This window comes from Strigops habroptila, chromosome 8 (genome assembly GCF_004027225.2).
Source record: "Strigops habroptila isolate Jane chromosome 8, bStrHab1.2.pri, whole genome shotgun sequence".
NCBI classification, from domain to species: Eukaryota; Metazoa; Chordata; class Aves; order Psittaciformes; family Psittacidae; genus Strigops; species Strigops habroptila.
This window is the reverse complement of record NC_044284.2, coordinates 19,050,609-19,078,366: the sequence shown is the minus strand read 5'-3', so window position 1 is coordinate 19,078,366 and position 27,758 is coordinate 19,050,609. Positions and strand designations below refer to the sequence as shown.

General features: G+C 38.1%; 2 long non-coding RNA genes across 6 annotated transcripts in view; one reads left to right on the top strand and one right to left on the bottom strand.

Annotated features, from left to right (window-relative positions):
* Positions 1–26,406, bottom strand: LOC115611922. 4 transcript variants are annotated; one of them, XR_003992765.1, is made up of 8 exons: positions 21,737–22,628; positions 20,557–20,627; positions 9,329–9,462; positions 8,068–8,134; positions 6,799–6,875; positions 5,751–6,722; positions 3,013–3,070; positions 1–1,680 (listed from the first exon to the last, which is right to left on the bottom strand). It is a non-coding gene; the product is annotated as an uncharacterized LOC115611922 (long non-coding RNA). The 4 variants fall into 4 exon arrangements; XR_003992766.1 differs by having other exon boundaries at positions 3,013–3,092; positions 5,751–5,837; XR_003992764.1 differs by lacking the exon at positions 21,737–22,628 and adding an exon at positions 25,946–26,406 and having other exon boundaries at positions 5,751–6,875.
* LOC115611923 overlaps positions 3,546–27,758 on the top strand; it is a 34,368-nt gene continuing 10,155 nt past the window's right edge. The window contains exons 1-7 of one of the 2 annotated variants that reach the window (XR_003992767.1): positions 3,546–3,665; positions 5,791–5,968; positions 8,062–8,555; positions 10,290–10,417; positions 11,535–11,688; positions 14,941–15,199; positions 21,757–21,955. This is a non-coding gene — a long non-coding RNA (uncharacterized LOC115611923). The remainder of the gene's footprint in view (positions 3,666–5,790; positions 5,969–8,061; positions 8,556–10,289; positions 10,418–11,534; positions 11,689–14,940; positions 15,200–21,756; positions 21,956–27,758) is intronic. The other variant, XR_003992768.1, reaches the window with a different exon arrangement.

The window sequence follows — 27,758 nt, the reverse complement described above, 5'->3', positions numbered from 1 at the left end:
TTTCCAGTTAATGAAATTTGGATTTTTATATTGTGCCTGCAGCTGACTGTATTCTTTCTTTATATATTGCACAGAGCTCCTTTGTCCAAAGTGAGAGTAAACAGTATCTTAAAAGTAGTCATCATCCCAGTGCACCCCTGAAAAATATGTAAAACAAAGCACCACAGCTGGAGAAAGATCACTATTTGCTGGGGTTTCTACAGGTCTGATCTCCTACCTTAAAGTGTTTCCAGTGTTTGGGGTTTCTTGCAGGAACTCACTGACGAGCAAGTCTGTATGGTTTGCAAAGCACAGGTGGTAGATATACACATGTATATCTACATATCTTCCATGCATCGCAGAGACATGGTAGAGATGGCTGGACTGTGACTCTCACAAACACACACCATCTCTACACCCTTCTCCCAAATAACCCATACCAGTACAACCAGACGTCTTTTTTCATGTGTGTTTTTGATATACAAAGGTGAACAGTGTAGTGGTAGAAGATTATTATGCTGCTCCTTCAGTTTTAACTTAGTTCAAACTCTCTACAGGGCTCTGTGAATTACATGAAAATGGATCTTTTTAGAATATTACAGATATCGGGCAAGTTAATCTTGATTTATTCTGAAATCGGTGATTTCTCGTCTTCGCAGTGTGCTGAGTTTGATTTTAATTTGTACTGAGATAAAAGTGCCTTCAGTAAATCAGTCTTGCCTAGATGAGAATACATTTCTTTGCTTTTGAGCTTCTGTCACACAACTAATTTTGCTGAACCATTACAGGAAAAGAAATGCTTTTTGTAAGAACTTAGCACTTGCCATCCTTCTATTAAGAACTGACAGATATCTCACCTACATGTTTCTTAGTCACTCCAAAATTCTTGTTTTGCTTTGTATTTCCAAAGAATTTAAAAGAGGGAAATAAAGCTGTACACGTTATACATCTATAAACATACACACACACAAATATGTAAGCCCTTCAGCCCAACCAGAAAAAAGCAAAGAGAACATTCCTGAAGAAATGAAGCAGTGTTCTTTGCTGTCTGGTATGGTGCGCTGCAGAAGCGTTGTTGTAGGCATGACCTTGTTACACCAACTGCTATCATTCTTATGAATAAGTACAGTCAAGTCAGTGGAGAGCTGTGTGTAGAAAGTGGTCATTTTCATGAGTCAGGCTTGAGCAATTAAGTGCCTCATTTTTGCAGCAGGCTTCTAGCTTTGGTTGCGAAGAAATGTTACAACTTGCTGCATACATTGTCTATCCAAATGTCACCATGTAGCTGAAGCTGAATATTAAAGTTGGTTATATGTATTGCCACCTCAACCTGGGGCAACTGTTGCTATAGTGAGAGGCTGAAGGGCCTGTCACAGGGATGGAAAGATGAACTTCTGTACAGGCAACATCCAAAGAGATGAGGTACTGCCTGCTTCCAAAGGCGTACCCTCTTCTGATGCTTAAGATTGGTTGTCTACGTCCAAAGCGTGCTATTTATTACCTAAAATTATATGCTATATGGCTTTCAATCCTGTTACCAGGTTCAAAATGACAAATGATCTTCTCGGCATCTAGTCCATTATCACAATGTTTTTACTGGTAAACAAAGCAAATAGGTTTCAAGTTAGCATCAGAAACGCATGTTTTTGAGAAACTACTTTTCTCATGGTCCTGCTGCTGCAATGGATCACGTTTTTTAACCTGCGGAAAGATTAATATCGATATCATGTAACATCATCTCTCTGACTCTTTGACCACTACTAAAGTGCAATACTTTGTAGTGTTATCCTGCACCCATTTGTCAACCGTACTTAACTGATTAGGCTACTGTAACATTTTTATTCTGCACATGAAGTTTCCTCCTCAGCAATCTCTCCCTCCCAAAATGTACATTCATCATTAATTACAAGATCAATGAGAGAGATAGTCTGGACATACACAATTGATAGCTTCCCTCTTCAGATTAGCATAACCTACCAATTCATTACGCGAAGTGAATAATACAGTTGCTCCACTGTGAAAAGAGGCAGGCCACTTGCTGTAAATTCCTTAACAAAATGTGGTGTTAGGTGCCTTTTCATTCACTGAGTGTTTGCTGTGTGTTTGGAGGTATCCATCTTCTTACTGAGCCCAGATTTGTCTCCTATCTCTTGGCAAAGCAACAATCGTAAATTTAGACAACTAAATGCTTAAATGCTGAAAGACTGAGAGGTTCCTCCTGAAAGCTGCAGTGATTAAACTGAGAGCTGCATAGTGCTGAGACTGCAACTATGAATAAGATATTAAAAAAAAGATGAAAGGATCAAAAAATGTGGTCCCTTTAAACCCAGTGATGTTTGTTGCATGAGAAGGGTGATTGGAATTTAGGCCACAGTGTGCATACTTTCCTGTGTTTAAGCATATTAAACAAGTGAAATCTCCTAGATGTTTCTTTCACTCTGTGCTATATTAGGATTAGAGTCTTCCATTTTTCTTTTCTCAAAGAAAATAAGCTTTCAGTCACATTTTCTAAAATAGCTCCTGTGGTCTTTCAGTAGCTACCCAGTTATAACTTAACAACCCAGGTAAATGATGAAAAGATATAACATTTCCTGTAAGAGTCAGGAATGTAGCTGACGTTCAGTAAGTATTCCTTTAGTAGATGGATACAAGAATAATCCTCCCACCCTTTTTTAATTTTTTCCAAATGTCCATCTTGTACCTGACTCCAGGAGCTTCACTGAAATTAATGGGACACCTTGGGGAGTGTTGTTTGGACACAGGAGTAATGTTTAGATGCTTCCTGTCAGTGCCCAGGCACTGGAATATGTTTATGCTGAATACACTTTATGCTGAATAAAACTTATCACAAACTATGTATACATATGTCAGGAATCTTTATCTGAAATTATAAGATATGAAAGATGGCTTAGTCATTTAATTAAAGGGAATGCATGCTTACAATTCCCATAAATCTTAATGGGAGATTTTATTGGAGTTTTAGGAGGAATAAAAAATCATTTCCAATTAATTAACTGCAAGAGAACCACTCACCTCAGCAGGATTTGGACCAGGTTTCAAGTGATTCTTGGTGAATTTAATAGTGCTTGTTCTAGGGATTACAAAAGCATGCCCTGTAACGTTTAAATTGGGATTATAAAACTAAAAGTACGAACTGAACTGAAGCCACAGTAGCATTATTAGAAAACTGTCATCTATAATAAATAAATTAGAGAGAATATCTGAAACAGGGCTAATACCAGTATTTACAACAAAATTCAAGCTAGGCTATGAAAAAGAGTAATGATAGTTGTCTTCCTTGTTATTAAATTGTAGTATAATCATCTATGTGATAGAGGTCAACAGAATAAATAGATAATTACAAACACGCCTTAAACCAAAAATGTCTTTATCTAGTTTGGGATGAAGAGAAATTTATTATCTGATTTTATTAGCACTTCTGGATTGTCCCTTGAGCTAATTTTGCAATACTCCCAATGTGATTACCATTCACAGTTTTTATTTAAGACCTCAGTGAAGAAAATGACTGCAATCTCTTTCTCTTCATATGTACATTCTGAGTCAGATATTCCTCTCCAGCAAACTTTCCAAAAGGATTCATTGGTGAAGATCAAATTGCAAAATCAAAGTCTTAGTCTACAGAAATGGTGGTGTCTTTCAGCACAGAAATTAAGTGAAAAGTGCATGTAAGTATTAAATCCCTCCCTCTCAAATATATTTTTCTATTATTTGCTTCAGTGATAGTTCTCACATTCCCAATCATGGGCTTGTCCTGTATTTGTCAGCTACTCAGTCATCTGGCAGGATTTCCTCCTTGTTACTTTCCAGTAGTTATAATTTTGTGATGTTACTACAATCCCTGCCAGAACCCCTTTGCCTCACTTTAAATAATTCTTCCACAGTCTTACAGCGTGCTCTTCAAACCTCAGTAGCCATCTATCACATCTTTCCTGTCTTAGCCAAACTAGATATACAACTCTTTCATTAGCAAAATACATGGAAAGAGGAAAGACTGATGAACCAGATCTGATTATTTCTTCATGAATAAGGTTTTCTTAGCTTAACAGAGGCCCTTTTCATGTGAAAAAAACTTGCATATTATTGGTCCATGTAACAACATTTATGAAGTTTTTTACAAGCACGTTATTGACTTATTTGTCTGTGATTCAGTGTTGTTATATTTTATCATGTAAATATGTACTTAGGAGCCTTTATAAGATGCAGATTATCGACTGGTCCTATAAACATTTACTCACAGTTTAAGGAAATCAAATTATTTGACCTGATTGTAGATTCTTTGAAAAGAAAATGCCACTGTAGTACATCTGTATTTGGAATTAAAAAAAAGAAAAAAAAAAAAAAAGCTTAAAATTATCCTACCAAGCTGTTAACAATCCTTTTGGAGGAATTTCAAAACTCTCCATGTTTTTGTGTTTGTCGTATAGTCTCATGGCTTGCAAAATTTTGTTTTGAAAATATAATTTTTTTTAATTACAGGAATTAAATATGTTTGTCTGAAGCTTGTTTGCAAAGTTTCAGCCCAGAAAAAAATTTTTATGGTTGAGTTACAAACCTCTGAATATAGGGGTTTATAATGGAAACACTGACACCGCTTTAACTGTAGTGGCACTAGCAGTGCAGTGTAATATACACTAGAAATAGAAAACAAGATTAGAGATGACATTTAGGACATGAGGCCTTCTCCAGACTGTGGGAAAAATTACTGTGTTCTATTTTTTTCCACAGCCTTAAAAAGGACTCCTGGTCTAAGTATCACCTCTAATCTTATTTTCTGTTCATACTGTGCATTTAATTAACCCATTTTTAAATTATTATTGACAGCAAATTGTTGCAGTGTTATGTACCAACCCATATCCAAATTGTGGCTCCCCTAGCTCATGTGTGTCAAGGTGGTGGGGAAAGTACCAAGGAGGCACGGTGTTTTGTTAATATTTCCCTATCAAAGAATCATAGTCCTGCAGCTGGCTGGATCCTGTCACTACCAGCTGTGCTAGCTGATGAATCAGGCAAGGGAGAGACCAGGGAACTGCACTGCTGTGCATATATGCGAGCTACCTTTTCTAAAGGCAAAGTAAAAGTTAACAACTAAATACACTTACCCTGGAACCTCTGGGAGCAGTAACCAGGATAGTCAGTTACTCAGGTGCAATGACTTCCACCACACACAAGCCTTGAGCCAGGGTCCTGAGCACTATATACTAAGAATGTTCCTGAACGCTAAGAAATAATTTGGTACTATGTGATTGTGGGCAGGATTCCCTTCACCACAAAGCCCTGGTGTTAGTATTGTCAAGAAAATCTCTCCATCACTGTGGTCCTCCATCAAAGGAGGGACTTACTATTGTCTCAGACGGGGTAGCTAAGCTCCAGAGGTAAGTTTTAGATTTCTTCATGGTGAACTCTTTCCTTCCTTAGCCATCTTCCAACTTGTAGCTGTTTCATTTTCCTACTCACTGTACTACATGATAATTGCCTGTATGCTTACATGGCCTTTTAATGCCTACTGTGGTGCTACAGCATTGCTTTGCTGTGATCTTTCAAGCTCCATTCTCAGTGTGATATAAAAAGGAGCAATAAGCAAAGAAACTACCATTGCAGAACAAATGTGATTGTAATTACTCCTTGTACCCACCAGACTAATGGCTGTAGGAAATCTATTAGACAGACAGCATACATCTATCCTGTCTATATTATTAGAACACTCAAAGTAGAAACTCGTACTACACTTGAACTGCATTTTCAATACTCACCTGAATATTCTTTTTATTCTTTTTATTGTTGCACTCACAGTAGACAAAGATACTGGAAGCTGCTGTCCATTCTCCAAGAAACGGACCCTGCAAAGTCAGTAATACTGATAAACTTATTGCTGAATCAATTCCCTAGTGAAGATCCTTCGTTCCACCACTGTGAAAGCTGATATACTTATTAATGAAGGGATAAATGTGCCTTATTCTCCTCCGTATATGTAAGTAGGTGTATAATACTGTATATTTTGTTTGTATGCACACTGTCTTCTTGGAAGGTAGTCTGCAACCAGTAATTGCCAGCTGCTAAATGTTCAAGGAAACATGATTTGAATGGCTCTCCACAATGTGGGAGAGTGGCCAGGAAAACAATTCACATTTAATATAATCAATGGATTCAGTTCCTGTAGCAAAGATATAGGAAAACTTGTTTACCAGTGTATGTATTTTGGATTTTAATTTTCAGAGAGACAGATGAATAATAATTATTCTCTCTTGCACAAATGATACATCTTAAAGCCTAGGCTGGCTCCCTCAGAAAACCTGGAATATGAATGATAAAGCAGACATTTCATATTCATTTTTCAACAAGATTTTGACATCTTTATTGGCACAATATATTATTCAAATTGTGTTGTTTATAGATACAGGAAAATGTCATATACTTTCTTTAGTTCTTAGGAAATATAAACATTCTTTCAAAAGTGTTCTTTCCAGTGGTTACAACTGTCACTGAACAGTACTTTTTGCACAAGCCAAATGCACCATATAGTTATTTGATAAAAAATAGCAAGATGATTTGAAATGCCAATAGTTACTGAAGCTGCTCCAGCAGGCTCATCACCGCAATACTTGTTCATGAGCAATGCTGGGAGACAGAATGTTCTTCCAAAACCACTGCCTTGGTCATAGAGGGCTGTGAGTGTGGGACATGAAGAACAGGTGGGACAAAGTCTATGTTGGGAAAGCAGAAGCCTTCACTTCAGGCTATAGGTGTGCTAATCACTGCACATGGAGTGCTAAATCATTCCAGGAGACATGCTGTACTTACCTAACACTCATGTCAGAACACTGTGATGCACCAGTCACCACGTCTCATTTGTGACGGTCTCCAGTCGCATTTCTGGACTGCAGGGCCAGAACAAGAGTTTCTGAGGAAAGGGTCTCTACGCATAGAAGCTGCAAGGAGTTAATCTGAAAGAGTTCTGCTAGTGCAGTAGAGTGAGTGGACGCTGATTGTAATCAGTAAACTCACCTGATCCAGCTCCAATGTGATCCAACATAACTCTGGTTTAAATGATTGCCTGATTTAACTAAACACAATATTGCACCTTCTGTTACCCTGGGACAGCTCTGTGTACAGGTGACTCTATCCCACCCAACCTGAAACAATAACATGGCCTGCTGTTTGGTAGGTGGGAGGAATGTATTTACAAAGCAAAGCTCATGGCTGGCAGGCATTGATCTGTAGCTTTCAAGATCTCAGGAGCCATGCAAGTCCTTCATCCAGAAAAAAACTTGTGTTCTCTCTCTCAGCACAGGTAAATGACCTTGCAAGTGGCAGTAGGTCATATTGAGTCAGCACTAGGTTTTTTTCCTTGTTTGCTTTTGAAACATTTTGTGTGATGATTCTGAGAATATATGATACTACTATTCCCCTATACTGTCAAAGACAGCAGGAGATTAACTATGTGCTGATAATGTGCAAGGGAAAAGCAAAATTTGCCTACGTTCAGCACTAGCTCTGATTTTCCAGCACACATAAGTCTGAAATTCATTGGTGGGAAATCAAACAAAGCAAACCAGCCTACTGGCAAAATTTGCCGAAGCATAGGTAAACTAAAGCTGTGAGCTTCACACAGCTCTGGGTCCAAGCTTATCCAATTCTAGCAAAGCCTCATGGCTTCGTGCTGCATTTCTTCCTCTGAAAGTCAATGTTACTGTTTCCTGGTGGTTTATTTCCTTCTTGTGTACCACAGAGACGTGACAGTGAAATACCAGTTTCAGTGTGCGTGCACAGCATTTGAGTTATCTCATTCCAACAGCAGGCCCTGTTCTGCATCACGTCATTCATAGGAGGCAATAGGAAGAATGTTAAAATGCTAAATTGTGAAGATTTAAAGCAACAGTTTTATGTGATAACCTTATGTTATTCAGAAACTACTTGAAATATCATTATAATATTATAGTGCCATTACACATAATCCAAAAACTATTCACCATATTTCTCCTTACATTTGTATTGCAACTTGGTAGGCATGTTGGCTAGAGTTGACTGAACAGATTTGTACTGGGCGATGTCTTTTTCCTCTAGACTCACCTTGGTTGCTTCCAGTCCTTGATGAACCTTTTCCTTTAAGACACTTTGGGAAGCAGCAGGAATCTTCCTGCAAGAGATGAGGATTCATGTCAGCATGCCACTGCTGAGAGTTTACAGTACATCTACACAGATAAGCCTGTACTTCTGTTGTTTCCTTGTGGTCCCCAGGCTTTAAAGCTGATCATCAGCTAACTTCTAGGTACCCTGACTCAAGCTGAAGCTCCTGAGTGGTTGAAGTTGGCTCCTCACTGCTTACCTCTTGTCATTTTCTGTGCCCTATACATTCTCCATTCCACTCTGGAGCAGATATTTGAATCTTTATTTCCCAGATGCCAGGGAGTGTCTTGGCTCTTACCAAATAGGTTGGTAATGCTTCATGTCTGATTCAGTGCCTCTTGCTATTCAGATGAGGTTGAAATGCCCTAGCAGGAAGAGAGCCTGTCTCAGTCCAGGACAGCCAGTTAGCAGGTGCCTGGGGCGCTCAGCTGGTAAGTAACATCTTGCTCTGACTGAAATTAATCTGTTGATTATTTTGAAATCCGTTCCAAGCACATCAGCTGTGCAACTTCATGAGAAAGTTCATATCTGAGAAGCCCTTGGGGAAAGAAATACACAGGTGCCTGAGCCCTGCTCCATCCATTGGCATCTCATTTCTTAGCTATTCCCTTTGGTACCCTTTTCTAGAAATCTAATTCTCTGCATAGGTTCTTGGGGAAACCTGTCTTTAGCAAAGACATCCAACAAGTCAGATTCTATGATGCTGATTCCAAATATGTTTTTACAAATGTTGCTGATAAGCTTTCTTACCTTCTCTCTATGCTCTCATTGTGAAAGGGAGGGGGTTTGTCTGTGGTTTTAAGAAAATGCCTCTCTGAACTGCAAGTTAAACTATTTAAAAATACAACTAAAATAAAGCTTGACACATTGTGTCTGGCAAAAAAAGTCCTTAACTGCATTGTAATTTGATCAGAAACAGGTTATAGATTCTGAATGTTGCCTAAAAAAGACACTGTTACTTGTGGCTTCTGGGAAATGCCAAATCCTGCAGTCTGGTCTTAGTCTCCTTTTGAACATTTGTTAGGGAAAATCTGTAAAATCGATTAGTTTATTAAGTATAATAATAGAAGTAATATTATACTGTATTGAAGGTTATTTTGCATATCTTTAAAACATTTGCAGAAGGCTCAACATTTGGTGCCTTAATAAGGATATAGTTTTACAGTAACAATAGTAACTGCTACAGCAGTAAGGGTGGTCTTACCATGTTTTCAATGCAGGAGGTATCGTGTAGAGCCACCACCTTGGTTGGGGTCAGTCTCAGGGTGTTGGCTGAATAGCTTAGAGTTCAGCTGTGACAAGTGGACAAGCAGTGTGACAGTCTCCATGCTAATGTGTCTGCAGGAATTTGCACAGGGGAAACAGGGCACTGGTGAGAGTAGCAGAATAAATCAAAGTGTGAAAGCAACTGCAGTCAAATATCACACCCAAGCAGCCAGTGACTTGGCATGCTGTTTAGAAATAGGTTGGGTTACCCGTCAACCTGTTGCATTTTCTCTCTGTTACTAGAAAATAATGTCGTCTCAGGATAAAAGCTAAGGAGCACAGATGGTTGTTATACAGACTTGATCCTCTAAACCCTCTCATAGCAAATTATTCCATTGATATAAGTTGTACCAGTCCTATAAAAAAGATCTTGGTTATATTCTCTTATTCTTTTATTACTGAAGTGATCTATTAAGTACAGTTTCTTTGCTTTCTGTATGGGTGTACATCTGTTAATCTTTAACAAAATAACATTATTTGGGGGACAAACTCTGTCATAGCCTAACAGTCACTGGAATTAAGATCATTGTTTAAGACTGTAGGATATAAATTCTCACTTGGAAACATTATCTCTGCACATCCTAAACAAAGAGATATAGGCTCTGATTTGACATCGGTATTTGCTTTGCTTGGGAACCTCCAGCCTGGAGTCCTATACCTGTCTGTGGTCTAATGTTTCCCCTTGGTTTCTACATAGGCATTGAAGACTTGTGGCTGTAGACCAAGAAGAGTTTAAACAAGGGGAAAATGGATTAAAATTTAGAATTGAGCCTCATTTATTTTTATCTATTCCAAATTAATTTATGTATGAATGATTATGATGCAAATCTCTTAGCATTTCCTGAAATATTCATTGTTTGAATTTAAATAATTTTCATAACTGCTATTTCTGTTTTTAGGCAAGCCTCCATGCTCTGTGAAACTTTCATGAGCAGAAGAGCTACACTGTTCATGCTGTTTCCATTACTCCATGCACGGTCTAGAAAACAGTCCCACTGGGTTCAGAAACATAGAAATCAAAATAAGAGTAAGTTGCCTTCAGATGGAAATCTTGTAGACACGAAGCTGACTCAATTGCTTAACTTGATAATGTACCTTGCTATGTCACTGCACAGGTTTGCAAGGCAGCTTTACAGAAATTTGCTAGAAAGCACTTCCCTTCTCCTCTCTTCTTTATTTCACTGCTGGTTTAGAACTGAAGCCAAACTCTTGGAAGTCCATTTTACCTAAGCAAGGATTATGATGAAATATTGAATCCCTCCCCTCCTTCAGTTTTGAGGAAAATATTACAATTCTTACAATTCTTTGCATATATAAGCCATGCAGTTCAGCTCTGAGCCTGAACTTCCCTCAAATTTCAGTGTTTGTAGTTTTGGACCATTATTTAGACCTTCTCATTTACAGTCTACTAAACATTTTTTATTTTGAGGATACCTTTTCCCCAGAAAAACCTGCAATGTTGGAGTTGAAGCTATCTCCTGCGTGGGGGGTTTGAGGCCCTGGGATACAGCCCCCGCTTGAATGCTTACTTCCTGCTGGCACTAGTGGACCAGGCAGCAGCAGACTGGTTACACGGATATGTCCCATGATTTTTGAAAACTGGATTCTTTCTAATTAAATACACATTAGGAATTCTCTGAAAGGAAAAAAAAAACCCAAACCCATAGTGTTGCTAACTTTTATTATAGCTGTCACTGACACACCATAGATTCAGCTAGCTGAGACATTTGTTATGAATAACATTTAGTTTTAACTCTGGCGTTATTAACTGAGTAACTGAGAGTATTTTGTCATTATTTTACCAGAGATGGATTGCAATGAATCTGCCTGGAATGCTTCTGGCTCATATTTTCTTTAATAACAGAACCAATGTGGTGACCTGCAAATATTTTGTTTACTTTGGTGCTATTTACTCCAGCGTTCTCCTCTGGTAGGAACATATTTCTTCATTAAAGGCTGAAAAGAATATCTAGTCCTAGGTTCTTAAATACAAAAGCCATAAGGAATAAAGATGGAACCATTTTCACAAATAACAGACCAGCCCAGGGCTTTTCTTGAAAAACAATATAAGGAGACTTTTGTACATGTGTCCATGTAGAAAATGGACTATCCAATTGTTTTTATATTTATTTTTTTCCCCACAGAAATGTCTTTGCCTCTGATATAATGGAGCATTCATCACTGCCCTGTATCTAAAGAAACCAATCCATAAAAATGGTTTGGAGATGTTTTTCTGGAGTTCTGTCTGAATCTCAGGACGTGTCCGTGTAACTCAGTTACTTGTCTGCTGACAGAGAGGTATGTATGTCTAAATGGACAGCCTTGACGCCATAAATTTTAATACAGCAGTGACGATGAAGCACAGTGCAAGCAAATTCTGACATTTACTTCTGAAGCTGCAATTTAATTCAGTCATAAATGAGCTTGGTACAAGTATTAATTTGAAGTCATATTTTTATTTCTCATCTGCTGGCTAAAGCTTGCAAACAATAGGGTAAAGGTCTTGCTATACTGCTACAAATAAGTAAACAATCTTTTCTGCCAAGTGTAAACTCAGAGTCAGGGAATAATTTTTGACTAATTCATCCTGCATATGGATACTTGGAAACTACAGATGCTACGTAACAATCTCTATCTACAAATATTTCCCAACGGAAAAAAGAGAACCCCAGTTTATAAACCTAGTTTATAATAAATCATTGGTATGGACTGCTGTTAGCCCGTACTAGAGAAACACTGTGGACAGGGTGAGGCGTGGACAGTCTGGCTCAGCATTAGGAGCGCAATCCCCGCGTAACGGCAAAGCAAGGCGAGTTCAGAAGTTGGGACGAGAACTTGAAGAGATATGGGGGAGAATAAAAGCCTCGATTAATCAGAAAGCAACTGCAAGAGCTTCCCTAAATATACCTGCTGTTCTCTGAAGAGATAGCAGGCTTATCTGCACCATGACCAGCTAAGCCAGACTGTCTGCTTAGAGCTAAGAAGGAGCTAAAGAACTAGTTTGAAGCTTGGATTGAAGATGACATGTAGACTTAAAAGCCAAGTTGTTTACTTCCCTTCTTTTCCCTGCTGTGCCTCACATAGTGGCACAGCAACAGGAGCAGCATGGCATGTAGGTCCTAGTTCTGGCTCTCTAACAGTGAGTAATAACAGCTCTGGTGCTCATGAAAGCCTGATTCTTTTCTTTTCACTCCAGATATCCTTCCTGTGCTATTGTCATTACCCATGTATCTCTAGACATGGAGATACTTCATCTTTCCAGTTTTCTTTACCACATCTCCATAAGAATCATTCCTCTTTCTTACTGCTATCACTTTTGGGCACCACCATCTCCTCAGCATCACTGGACAATCCCTTGGTCTATTTAATCTACCCCCTATTTCACATAATTTCTTCACAACTCGTTCTCTACCCTTCTTTCTTTCTTCCTCACCTCAGTTCTGTTGACTCCTTGCTTCCACCTGTTCTCTGGGGCTCTTTCCTTCTTCTTCCATTACTCTGTACATACCACTAACCCTTAGCCCAGGGACAGAGGGAATGTAGGGAAAACAGGGCTGCAAAATGAACTCTCTTTCTCTCTGTATTTACATGGGTTTCCAACTCATTCTACGGACAGGCATATGGTGTTAATCTAAACTGTCCAACACATTAGTGGGAGGGAAGTAGCACCCAAAGGACTCTTACAACATTTTACCTGTCAGATGCCACCATATTTATGGATATGAAAACTTCCTCCCTTCATATCAGCCACCAAAACCTTCCTCTGCGAAGTTCTCTTGAATTTAGGCATAGCTGTTTTAAAATATTTTGTTAAACTCACTAAGTTTTACTGTGGCTAGAGTCAATATCCTTTATTCAGGAAAAGTTATCACTAAGGTCAATAGAATTTTAAAGTAATGACTGACGTGTTTACTGTATTTGGCTAGTTGAAGACATATTACATTTTTTAGGATTAACTTTAGTGGGCTGCATATGCATACATATATATGTATGTACGTTAATGCATATGTAAGTATATACATGTATACCTATGTGTGTGTATATATACTTATTTGATTTTGATTTCCAAACCCTCTATTTTGTATCAAATATTCTTAAAAACTGATTTAATGCTTAAAATCAGTTAATACTAATACATCAAAATACTAAAAAGCAGGGCCAAGGTAAAGTATTAGTTGAATTAACTTTCAGATAATCCTGAAATACGTAAGAACGTCAAGCCAAATCTGGAAGGCGTTTATAAAAAAAGGCAGGAGATATTTGGGGGGTGGAGGGAAATAATTTTCCTTGTTTGTCTTTTAAAAAGAATCGTTTGAATTAGATTTCCTCCAGTTTTAATCAAATAACCAGAGCCAATATAAATACAAGGAAAAAGGGTCAAAGGCAATTTAAAAACCATCTCTTGGAAGGGCAAAAGCTTTCTGTTTGGTTTTACTTTCACAGAGGAAAACTACATTCAATTCAGTCAAGCACTGCATTTTCAAGAATTTTGTGGTTCTGGCTGAATTCCACAAAAGAGAAAAACTTCAAAGTTAAGGATCGAGCCTCCAATGTTTGGTCACAATATGACATAGTTGGGTAAAATTAAGCATGGTAACCCCATTGTGATAGACAGTGGGGAGGGGGCGATCTCTGACCCTGGATTTCCTTTGTTTTGCTGATAGAATCATAACAAATCCCAAACATAGATTAATTTCTTTTGCTATTATGATAATATGCCTTAGCTTTTTATTTTGGAACCAAGTAAGTTCTAGAATGTCTGCACATGTGTATTGGTAATAAAATATTTTATACCTTTAAGATAGCTATAAACCTGACTCCCCTTTCCTAGTGACATGTTCTGCATTTTTTAATGCCTATCTGGCCTTAGAAGCACCCTTTTTTTTCCATTGGCTGACACAGGAACATGATCACAATATCGATTGACATGCAATAGCATAGTATGTTGTTCTACCTCTACTGGGATTGGTATATGAGAAAAAAGCAAGGTCCACACATGGACACATCTTTCATAAATCCATTGATAGAGCTTGGGAAAGTGGGCAGTGTTTTGGGCTCAGAGCCAGTGACATTTAGTGCAATTTACTGTAGCAAGGCAAGTCAATGGATATGCAGAAAAGACTGTTTGGGGAAAAAACCCACACATGTTGCTACAGCTTATAGGTTAAAAATTTTCCATCTCCATCTGTTCCTTAAAGGGAAAATCAGATTTTGTGAGAATATTTTTTCCACAAAAAAAAGTATCTGCTCTCTGTAGAAAATTAGAGCTATTCATCAGAAAGCCAAACACCTGCAAGCCAAATATTTCTGGCTGAAAGTATTGATTTGGAGTGCTGCTGCTGCACCTCTCAGGAGGATGGCAGTTTGGTGCTTCACTTCCACGCTTTTTGTCAGGAAGCTCACAACCGCCACGTCTTTACTGCCTTACATGGCTGAGCTCAAGCAGGGACAGGAGCTCCTGCAGCCAAATGGCTGCAGCCCATGACAGCAATGCTGTCTGCGAAGCACAACTTGGATGTGAGCTGATTTGTCCCTCCACTCCTTTTGCAGGACTAGGGCCTGGCTGCAAGCAAGCCAGGGCAGTGGGGATGCCAAGGGAGCTTGGGCTGAAAACGAGCTCCAGGATCGGACTAAGCAGGATGCTCATTCTAATACAGTGCCACAGAGAACAGCGATGTCTTCAAGCACCCAAATCTACCGTTTGCATGGCTAAAGAAGTGTTTCTGACTGGGAGTTTTCAGATGGAACCTTTCATATTTCACCGTTATAGAAAGAAATCTCTTCACCTTTTCCAATTAAAAATAAATCGGTAAGCTCAAATAGTTTTTGGAAAGTAGTGGGCCTGACTCTGCTCTGCTAAACTCGAAGAGGCATTAACTGGGCAGAAGGTTACCTAGAACTGAAGCTAGGTAATGCTTTTTTTTTTTCCCCAGATTTTTTTGTCAGATGTGTATTTTAGCTTTGGTCAAATTGAGGTTTTAAAAAAATGTTGTTAAAGTAAAAAATAATTAGGAAAACTGTAATTTTTGTTCTACCCAAAATGTTTAGTTCAGCTTCAAAGGAATGGCTTCATTTTTGGTCTTGCGCTGTTTCACACAGTTAAAAGTTTTTTTTCTTTTTACATTTAGACTAATTTTAAAATGGACAGATAAAAAGCTTTGTTTTGAAAGTTTTGGGAAGTGTTTTGGCAGTGCTAGAGTGAAACACCCCATTCTGAAAATACTAAAATGAAGTGTTTTGACATTTTAATTTGTTTCTCTGCATTGTTTCATCTGGGACTATTTGCTGAATTCTATTTGAATTCAAGAAGAATCTCACTCCCTCTGAAATTCATTTGTGTGGTATACTTATTATTTGTCAGAAAGCAGTGATTCATTAAGCTCTGCATCAGTTCAACCTTAAATAATGGGAGAGAATGCTTAATAGGGACTTGATTGTACACAGCTACAATTCTCACTCACCTTATAATTACTACCCTAATGGAGAGCACTCAGCTGTGCCAAGCCAGTGCAGGAAAGAGGCAGCCTTAACCCATGTGGGAGAAGAGGTGGCAGACAGAGCCCACCACCCTGAACTGGTGCTGCTTCCTCTTCTCCATCAAACAGGACAGTCTTCCTCCTCTTTGAGTGCCCATTTAAACTGTATAGCTTGCACAAGTGTTTTTTGTAGTCTTTTGCTAAGCTCTGCCTTTCTGCTACTGCCTGTATCACTGCACCTGCCACTGAAGGAAGAATCTTTGCTGTTGACATTATCATATGCTGTCATCCCATGTTTTATTGTCTGCTTTCTTTCTTTCCTTTTTCCCCATTAACGAAGATTGGGTTGAGTATACTCCAACTGGTTTAAATATTTCTAAAAGCCATTCACCTGCAGTAGAAGTAAACAGCTGGCATACCAACATTTTTGTCTTTTCTGGCTGCTCAGCTTCACCAGGGCTATTCACAGCTTGCACTTTACTAAGGTTGTTGGTATCACTGTTACACATTTCCTGTATTACATGAGGATTGGGTTCCAGTAGTTAACAAGTCAAAAAATATTCCTGGGGGTGGGAGAGGAACTAGGTAGATAAGTGCGTTCCACATGTCCGCTTTATTTCTGGAATTGCTGCCTTCATCCATGTGAGAAATAATTGTGACCAAACAATTGGTTACCCCAAATCATACAGAACTGCTATTGGACTCTGCACACAGAATGTCCACCTTGGCCAAAGTATGTTGGGTCCTCAACTGCTAGCCACTGCCAAGACTCTTAATAGTCTCTGGGCCAAAATTTGCACTACTGTAATTGGCAATAGCTCCAATAAAATCAGTATCTCCACATTTATTCTCTTGAAATTCAAAGTCAGATTTGACCCACTATGTGGACAGAGTCCAACTGTAAGCTAGAGGCCAGATTCTGACTTACAGGAGAGTAGATGCGAATTAGGTTTACTGCAGTTAATCGGGCTCAATCCTCATGTGTCTCATACTGATATAACTGTTCTGACCTCAATGGAATTGATCCTAATTTATGCCACTGTAACTGAGATTGCAGCCTGCATTGTTTAAATTCTGCTGGGTGCGCCTTCTTCCAGGATGGAAACTATTTGCAAACTATAACAGTCTCTTTCCTAACATTGAGGCTTGCCATATCTGAAATTTTTGGTGGGGCAAGGGTGTGGAGAAAAGGATATAAAGCCAACTTTGTGCTTCGTGCTACCCTGTAAGTCCTGCAGTGTTCTCTTAAATTATCAGTGCCTAATTAGGGGACAAGAATATGCCTATCCTCTTGTCCAAATAAAGAGATTGTGTTTCAAGATCACCCAAAAAGAGGGAGGAGGTTACTTTAGGAAATTCAAAATAGAACATGGTAATTTTGTGCAGGCTTTTTCTCATATATAGGCTTTCCTGCTAACTGATTTCTCTTGCCTCTGCAGCTTCTGTTTTTACCCGATTTACATATTACTTTTGTGAAGCATACAATGAATGGGATGCTGTGTGGCTGAAAGATCACCCATCTCAAATGGCTCACTTAACGTTCTCATACTGAACTGACTGGCTGAGTTACGGCTTTGACAGGGGGAACAGTTCCTTTTCTCCCAGAACACTGTTAAGTCTTAAGTGCAACATAAAGAAGCCTTCACCTAGAAGGATATTATACACACATATATATATATATATGAGTGTGTCTATATATATACACACACATGTATGTGTGTGTGTGTATATGTATATTTGGAGTAAAAAGCAACTCTGTCTTCCTTTGATTGCACTGGAAATGTTCAGTTTGTCAATCTGACTTTTTCCCCTGGTAGCAATGAAATTTGGCCAGGAGTCCCAGCACACCGTAAGGAATCAAGCTGTGACCACATTAAGCACGAATGGCTGGGCAAGGTTATAGCATGTAACACTATGCTGTGGTGACCTGTTACAGAGTTAGAGGTGGGAGGTGTAGGCTGGGTCAGATAACTATTGCAAGAGAAGCACAAGCGCAGTTCAAAGCTGCTTTGGCTGTTTACTCTTTCAAGAGGCATTTAGTGAGGATTTTTTATTTTGAAAGCATATTTCGAACACTTCAGCTGCAGGGCTTTTAGCCAACCTTCCAGAATCAACCAATTAAGAGTATTTCTTAATTTTGCCTGCAAGTACACTCATGGCATATTGCTACCTATTCTGCAATGATTTGAAAAGCTTTTCTGAAATCTCATGTACAAAGTGACTGCTTAAAACAGGCTGTCAGAGATGTTCAGCTGCAGTGAAATAAAGCACTGTGTCACGCAACCAGTAACAGGAGTAGGTTGGTGGATCTCTCTTGTGATAAGCTCTAGAGTTGTTCTACTGAGCAGGAGGTTAGGCATTCTCTTAATGAAGAAAGAAAGAGAGATGCCAGAGAATTGTTTATAACACCTATTAACTTTGTTCCCTAAATCTTCGTTTTGCCTCTTGAAATACTAAATTAAGTGCAGATGGAAAAAAAACCAAACAAACCCAAACCCCAAAAGATTTTTGATTTTGAGGCCTCCTTATTCATTTCTCTTCTCCTCTCCTCTCCTCTTCTCCCTTCCCTTCTCCCTTCCCTTCCCTCCCCCTTTTTTTTTTTTTTTTTTGTTTGTTTGTTTGGTAATTTTTAATTTCACTTGTTTACTAGCTCCAGTAGCCCAAGAGGTAGCACCATTTTAATGTAGCTCTGAAAGGAATTTGGCTCAGTGTTGTAAGGCAGGCTAGGGAAGAGCTTGGTCTTAAAATAGACACAGGGCACAGTATATGAATCAGCTTCCAGAATCACACTGAAGCACAATGTGAGCTTTGCTTTGTGGAGTGGCATACCTGAACAGCACAGTGAAAACCTTCCAGGCAACCAGAACCAGGGCTGCAAAAGATCTGCAGTGTCCCACCCTTTTACAGCAGCAAATATGTTCTAGTGAAGATCATGCACCAGCTTTGCTTGGGTCTAAGACTGCACACCTTTATGTGGAATCACTTGTGAGTTATCTTTCTGAGAGAAGCAGGCAATCCAGCTTTCTCGCACCTCAGCTGGGAAATATATCAATTTTTGTTGAAAAGACCTCTGAAGCCAATAGAAAAATAACTTGCTATTTATAAGTTCTGCCTCATGCATCATGGGTAAGATCTAAGTATAATTAGGATCCAGGTGTCTAAAAGGTCAGTACTAAAGCCTTGCTTAATAATATAATCCAGAGCTGTACGCTGGGCATAGGTATCAGATCAATGGCAACAGCACGCTGACTAGGGATGTACCTCAATTCAGCATACTCATTAGGAAGCTGTGTATTGTCCCAACAGAAATACCACCTCTTCCTAGGGTGCAGAGCAGCAGAGGATTACTGAAAGCCAGTTCTTGCAAGAACTTCTAGATTTATAGGAGTTTGGAGCACTTTCTGCATCCTAGAAAGCTTAAGATGCTTTCTAGGTGATGATTCTTAAGATGAGGTCGTTTAAGGACTGCCCCAGCACAGGCCCTGCTGCACTGGTTTCATTTCCAATTGACATTAGTCCAGCCTGCTCTTAAAACCTCTGTGACAGAATACCTCCATAGCTCCCCCAAAAGGAAACTGTGTCTGAGCTGCTTCTTAGCATTAGAAAATTTTTCCCAATGTTCAGTATGAGCTTTTCGTGCTGCCAATTATGTTGTTCGCACATTTCATAATTTTCATACTAGCCTTTTCTCTGTGTACACTTTGTTATCCCAGTCATCCCTTCTGCACAATTCTTCTCCAATTATTAAATCTAATTTGTATATTCTAGATTTCTGGTTCCTCTCAGAGCTCTTATCTAATAGCTCTCTCTTCTGTCACTTAACAACTTTCTAGAAGTCATGTGTTCATTGCTGGACCTGATACTTAAGCTGAAGCTTTACCAGTGCCCAGTACCTTGTCAGATGGCTGATTTATGGTTCTTTCAGTCCCTCTGGTAGGACTGCTTTCACCAGGGATGCCAATGTCTGCTTTCAACAGTTAATTAAAAGCAAAGAGGATGAACTGATGCTAAGAGAAGCCAGAAATTCAGCTGGCATAAACCGATGCAGTGTTTTTTAATGTCCATAAACAATACTGACTTACATTATCTGAGCACGGTGAACCTACAGGTTTACAAATGCCTTGGCATTAAAACGTCCAAGCCTCCTGATCTGTTTCACTGCAAGTGCTGCTTCTGCCAACTGCATCTGTGCCTAAATCTAAACCCGCTTCACTGTTCTGATGGAAATAAACCCCTGGTATATGAATGATTCATGCTTGCATAATTAATTCCAAGTGTTTAACCAAAAGCAATTGCTGCATGAAGTATTAAAATCATATTACATCCAAATACTGCTGTATTTTTTGGTTTATGGATACTAGTGTTTAAAACTCAGTAATCAAAATACTATAATTAATTGCTTCAATTCTCCCTAAATGTACCAGCAATGCATTATATTCAAAGTGTCACCAGCTCTGATCAACTGTAAAATAGAAAACCACATTTCACTGATTTGAAGCATCACGAAAGGATCATAAAGTTATCCCAAATTACAAGTAATTAAGATTTACAAGTTGCATAATTTATTTCACACGTATAACAATTGAATTTTAATTAATGAAACTTGAGTAAATAGTGCTAATTAGCAGTATTTTCAGAAGCAAAAATGTTTCAACAATCAAACTTAGATAGCGTCTTATCTTTTTCTTACCATTCTTTGATGGATTGTTATTCTGCTCCCACATTTTCAGATTTCCTGATCTTCTTTTAGGTTGTACTTGACTGTGGGGGAAGAGAATGAGGGGGTTTTTTAATAGCTGAAAATCTTTAGTTGATAAATCATATTATTCCATGTTAAGTTATTCTTATTTTATCCAGTGTGGTCCTCAGACTTGCTGCTGCATGTTTTTATCTGCCCCTTGGTCATATATTCATTTAATTCATTGTGCAGCAGAAAAAGCATATTATATTCATGGAATTGCAAGATGTAACAGTTTTTAAGACTGACTGCTATAGTCTCATTTATGACAGTGTAACTTCGTCGCAGGCTCAGCTGAAGCCTTTCAAACTAGAAGAGATCAAGGAATAATTATTCTTATTACATTATGCCATAATCAGAACAACAGAATCAGGCAACACCCTTTTCTGTTACTATTATTTAAAATTTACATAGCAATAGCATCAAGAAATAGAGCTCTATTGCTTTAATGATTATACTGTCTTGTTTAGGTGTATTGGTAAATCCCCTAGCTTGGTATGGTGATGAGAAAAGACAACCCAGATAGATAATTATTCACAATGGAGATTAAGGGGCTTAAAATTTGGTCCTATCTGAAAGCTGACAGGGTAGATCATTCCATGTCTTCAAAACAAACCAATACAAAATTGCATCGATTACTGTAACTACTACCTAGTCTCTCCTACTGCTATCCTACCTAAAGTCCTTCAGTAGAAGGACTCTTCTGAACACTGTTATTACACTTGTTATTTGCACTGGCTTTGTTAATAATACACAATGCAAAGAACACAATACTGCTGATGTCTTTCAATGTTAAGATTTACTCATTGTCACATAACTTCTGAAGGTCACACCTCACTCTAGTAAGTAAGTGGTCTGAGGAAAGCCTTGCAAAATAGATTTTAATTTTTTTTTTTTTTTTTGGTTGTTGAAAGATATCTTTTTGCTTAAATGGAAACAGCTTACAGGATTGGGCTATCAGAGCAGCAGCTCAGGACTTTGCATTATGTTATATTGACAATGTCTTGGCAAATGAGAGACTGACAAATTGTTTTGCCATGAAAGCATAAACTATACAGAATATTGTGGAATGCAGACAGTATAAGGAGACACCCTCCAGTCTCTGAGGACTTGCATTTTTGTTATTACTTACAATATATTTTATAATTTCAGTGCTGATGCGGTGTTTCATTTGAGAAGTGTTTTTTTTCCTCCCTCAAACAACGCAGCCAGCAATACTCGGAGACTAACAGCACTTGTGCTTGTCAAGCGAAATAAAGAAAATGCAAACTGCTGTGTTACAGAGGCTAGAAGTTTTCTTAGAGGCTAACCTCAAAGACTGGTAGATTCATCCTGCAAAAAGAACTGCATGGTAGGTATTCAAAGAGGTAACATTAAGGAAGATCCAGGTTAGACTTTAGGTAAAGGTTTCCAGATGTGAAGATGGATACATTTTATCAGGGAAGTTGGGAAATGCCCCTCATGGTCTTAACAAAAAAATAATTACAAAAAAAAAAAAAATTAATAAAATCTTCCACAAAACACAATAGTTAATCTGAAAGCAAAGACAACATGTAGATTGGACTTTTCATTGAGGATGCCCCACAGGACCTCTCACAGCTCCTTCCAGTTCTGCCCTCGGGGTCAGATCTTGAACTGCTGCTGAATTCCTCACATTTGAGTGGACTATACAGGGCTGTCCATTGGTACTGATTGCTGTTTACCGCCTTTTGGTGGGATGGGGTTTTAACTCCTTGACAGTCCTGGTACTCAGCAATACCCTGTAAATCTTGTGTTTATTAAAATTTCAGACAAAGTAAAGTCTTTCAAATATACTTAGAGATAGATTACTAAAGATATTAGAAATTGCCAAGTTTCAAAGTTCAGCTGTTCTGTAATGATGTGTTTAAAAAGAGTAAGTGTGTGGCACCAGTTAACTGTGCAGAGAAAGATTAATTTTTTCAACTTTCAAACACAAGCAGAGAACAGGAAAATGGTTTTTATTTAGCTTGTTACAAGCAGTAATTAAGTAAGCTTTCCACTAAGATAACATATGTAAAACTCTAATTCCAAAGAGAAAATAAATCTAGAAAGTTATGAATTAGTGAAAAGGGACATAAAGATGAAAGTAGCCTTATAAGTAAATGTTATATTACAAAACACAGTAACATAATACTATGTGTCATTTTTTTATACTCTAGTAAAGCCTTATTATCTATTTCTGCGGCCCACTCTTTCATGGGTTCTTCAGTATTCTCTGATGCAAAAAATAGTCATTGGAAATACCTGTGGGACTGGCCTCTCCCAAGTCACCCACTGTGGGTTGTTCCGTAACTACTGATTTCTACTATTTTAGTGGCACAAAGAATTCTGTGTTTTGACATGGAAATTCTTATCGCTCTAAAAATGAATTACAGTATTCATCCAATCATAAAATGACATTATGAAAGCAGCTCTTTTGCTGATGTGGTGACTATAGAGTTGCTTGACATTCTGGTAACACAGTTTGACTGGATATACATTTTGACATCCAGGAAATGGGGACACTGATGGAAACTGATGGAACCAATGTCAAAAGAAAAACTGGCTGCAGGAGGGCACCCAGAGAGTTAATAGGTGGATTGCAAAAAAACCCTTTCCCAAGGGGCAAAATTAATGGGGGGGGGGGGGGGGGGGGGGAAGAGAAGAAGGAAAAGGCAAAGACAAGCCAATAGTTTTATTTGTTAAAAAAACAAAAGAGATACCGAGAGGAATTTCAGAGCTCAGTAGGTACAGGCTGAGAAGCAGTTAGTTTCAACCCAAATAGTTGGCATTCAGTATTCATATTTCTGTTTCTGCCACAGCCGACAAGAATAACTGTGTTGATAATGTGGAGTATCTTATTATTAAGCATCCTTCATCTTGTTCACACTTTTAGTCTTTTTCTTAATTTCCACCATAAGCATGCTCCAGGATACTGTGAACAAAATGCCATCCTCCGGAGGACTAGCATTTGTAGGCTTTTTTTTTGTTGTTGTTGTTGTGGACATTTCATTGCAGAAAACAAGACCTTTCTTCCATCAAGAGCCTTTGTAAACACCTCTGCTTCACATTTTGAAACTCTGTTTATATATAATTCTCCCAAATCTCAAAGATAAAAGAAAGCTGGTTTTGGAATCAGCCAGAAACATACCCTTTCACATATTTTGTCTATTCCAAACTGAGCATTTGTATGTATCGCACATTGGTCACTTTTCCCTGTCATCGAGTGATAATGTATCATAGATAAAGGACTTTTGACAGGGCTTAAGGCAGAACTGTGTTAAATAATGCAGTGTCAAGAATTCAGTATCAGCAGAGGCAATGAACGCCTCCAAGTAAATGGTGATATTTACGTATTTTCCACCTGCTGACATGTCTTCCTTTGCCCCAACTCCAGTATTAGGCTATTTCTAAAGCCCCTCAGAAAGACTTAATTATTCGGATGTTTTAAGCAGTCTGTGAAGTCCCTGAGCAGCAGATTTTAGAAGATAAACTTGTGTTCTGTTATATTATGTTATGTTGTGTTGTATTATATATTATATTAGATTATAGGTTATATTAGATTATGCTATATTATAATATCATTATATTCTACTATATTCTATTATGCTGTATTCTCTTATGCTACATTATATCATATTATGTCATTATATAATATATATCATATTGTTATACTATATTCTACTATAGTCTAGTTTATTATTATTATATTACATTCTGCTATATTCTAGTATATGCTGCTATATTTCATTCTAGTACATTCTGCTGTGTTCTAGTATATTCTGCTATATTCTAGTATATTCTGCTATATTATATTCTAGCATATACTATATAGTCTATATATAGCATATAATATATATTCTGCTATATTATATTCTAGCACATTCTAGTATATTCTGCTATATTCTAGCATATTCTGCTATGTTCTGCTATATTCTAGTATATTCTGCTGTATTGCGTTCTAGTATATTCTGCTATATTCTAGCATATTCTGCTATGTTCTGCTATATTCTAGTATATTCTGCTGTATTGCGTTCTAGTATATTCTGCTATATTCTAGCATATTCTGCTATATTCTAGTATGTTTTATTGTAGTTTATGCTGCAATAGTCTAGTATATTCTGCTATATTTTATTCTAGTATATTCTGCTATATTCTAGTACATTCTGCTATATTCTAGTATAGTCTGGTACCTTCTGCTATATTCTAGCGTATTCTGCTATATTCTGTTATATTCTGCTATATTCTAGCACATGCTGCTACATTCTAGTATATGGTGCTATATTCCAGTATATTCTGGTATATTGTAGCATATTCTGCTATGTTCTAGCATATTCTGCTATATTCAAGTATATTCTAGGGTATTCTGCTATATTTATTTTATTGTATTATATTCTGTTATATTTTGCTATGTTCTAGCATATTCTGCTATATTATTCTAGTATATTCTGGTATATTGTAGCATATTGTGCTATATTCTAGTATATTCTGCTATGTTCTACTATTTTCTAGTACATTCTGCTCTATTCTGATATATTCTAGTGTATTCTGCTATAAATTGGACTTTTGGCATGCTCCAGCATGGCCACTCCTATCATTCAGGGGGTAGGGAGGGAAGTATATCCAAAACCCAGTGAAACAGTTATCCAAAATTACGTGAAACACATTTATTAACAAGAAATGATCCTGAAATTAAAATATTGAAAAATCAACAAAAAGGAAAAAAGAAGTTTTAGTCGAAGTGACTTGGATCTATTCTCCTTAGTTCTTGGCTAGAACATTTTCATTGATAGAGTTGCTAAGTGCATTCTATTTACAAATATAAACACTTGATTTTGATCAGCAAAAATGCATCAGCACACTTGAGCAGTGTCAATGATGACATAATTACACTCACAATTTCCTCTCTGTAATGATTTTTAAATGTCAGCAGTCATTTTTTGTCTAATTGTAGCCTGCATGTCAGCACTTCCTCTTAAAACAGCATGTTCCTCTCTGCTGGAATTTCACACCTCTCCACTCACTCACTCACTTCACCAGTGAAGATAATGAAGATGATACAGGGCTCCAGGATATTTTCACTTCTGTGCTGTTTTACCATTTAACATCAAGCAGGCAGAATGAGGACTTTGGGGTGTTTTGTTTTGTTTTTTTTTTAAGTACAAAGTTTGATCAGTTAGGCTCTAAATAATTAATTGATTTTACCGAACAAGTCCCAAAGCAGTCTCTGTATTTCTGGCCCCCTGCTGGTGCTTTGCTAATAACCTGTTAAAATCATGGGCTTGTGGTAAAAATATTCCCACACATCTATACTGCAAACTTACTAGAGGAGAAGGCTTACCTTGCAATGGAAGTCAGTCTCTTGATCAGTTCAGTGTTTCACATGGTGCAAAGGCAGGTGACACTTTCTCGGCATCTCAGCCTGTTTAGAGATGTTATCATTGCCGTCTCAAGCGATGACCTAGAAAGTGACTTTTGAAATGCTATTTTGCATGGTTCCAGGCCTCCAGAGCCCACAGCATAATAAGTAGGTGCATCTGGAGTTCATCTCAGAGCTCTCTTCCTCGTTCCATAGATCACAGACCACATCGTCAACTGTATGGAAGTGTATCACTTGTGCAATAAACTGGAAGCTCTGCATTGAGGTTAGCAGCAAACATTTTCCACTCACCTGAACATACACTGGAATTGGAAACAGGGACCAAAGAGTCCTCCTTCAATCCAATTTGCTTACAACTCATCTTCAGCTGATGCTGCTAAACTCTAGGGTTTAGGAAATAAAGCTTATAATTTACTGGCCCATTTAGTATCAAAATAGGTGAAAAGCCATGAAGAATGCACACTGTGAAATCAAATAATGAAATAATGTTGAGATGTCTGATAAAAAAAAGTATTATTATCTCCCATTACAAATGCACACACCTACACAGAGATGTATCAACCCTAGATATATGTCTGAATGGGTCCCCAAAAGATAAATGAATTAATCTATAAATGAACAAATAAATTGAATAAATAACATGTAGGTGGGCAGCAGAAGTGTATTTTCTAAAGTCCACACAACTGTATATATGCACATAGGCACAAGGGTGATCATGCATGTATCCATACAACACAAATGCTGACCTGGTCCTCTTTATGGTTTATGCTGCATTTTGTGTCCTACACTTCGAATTTTCCTTTTTTGACTAAATCAGTGAGCTACCGCAAAGGGCAAGAATTTTTAAACAATTGCATTCTACACACTTGTGAGATGTATGAATGAGTACAGACAATCTGAAAAGAGATGCTTCTGGGACACTCCACTGCAGATAGATGTCCACAAGGACCAAGTCATTAAGGAAACAAAGCAAACCAAAGAAACTAACAGCCCAGCAATTAAAAAGGAAAAGAAATCAAGTCTTTGAATAATTCTAGGAAACTATGAGTACTGAAGTCAGAGGAAGACCTGCCACGGGGAACGTGGTGGGTGCACCTAGTTTGTCTATGTCCACCCTTGAAAGAACAGGAGTCAAAACCTAGAAATACTAAAAGTTGAAAGACTATGCAAGAGATGAACCTAGAATACAGAGACACTGATCTAGAACTTTCCTTCTCCCCTAATCTTTCCTTTCCCATTTTTGTACCAAAGAGCAAAGTGCGCAATATTAAAGTTAATTCTAAATTGGATGTAATACGCTCAAAGTTGACTACACCAAAACTTTACCTCAAAGCTTCCTTTCCCTATGAACAGGCTCCTACGCACAGCACTACAAAAAAGATGAACACCTCTGTGCCACATTCCTCAGCTAAAGCTAAATTGAGAAAAGGGAAGGCAAGTAAAGAGCCATTCCTGGAGTCTTCTGTGGTTCCAGGTGGCTTGCTGGAGGTGATGTTAAGGATTTTTGTATGGCTAATAGGGCAAAGAAAGAGGCTACTTTAAAGAACAGGTCCATCTGTTTCTGTAGAAAAGCAAAATAGGACATTTGCACATCAGTTTGCCTCAGGTATACCTGCAGAGGACAATGCAAACCCCACACAGTTACCTAATTCTTAATTACCCTGGCTAAGAGGTTTCATGTTTATTGCTGAAACATTCCCTATACCAATTGAAACTGGTTTATAGGTTTTTAAAGTAAGAAAGACTGTTACGGCCTGTGCCGTTTGGCAGATTA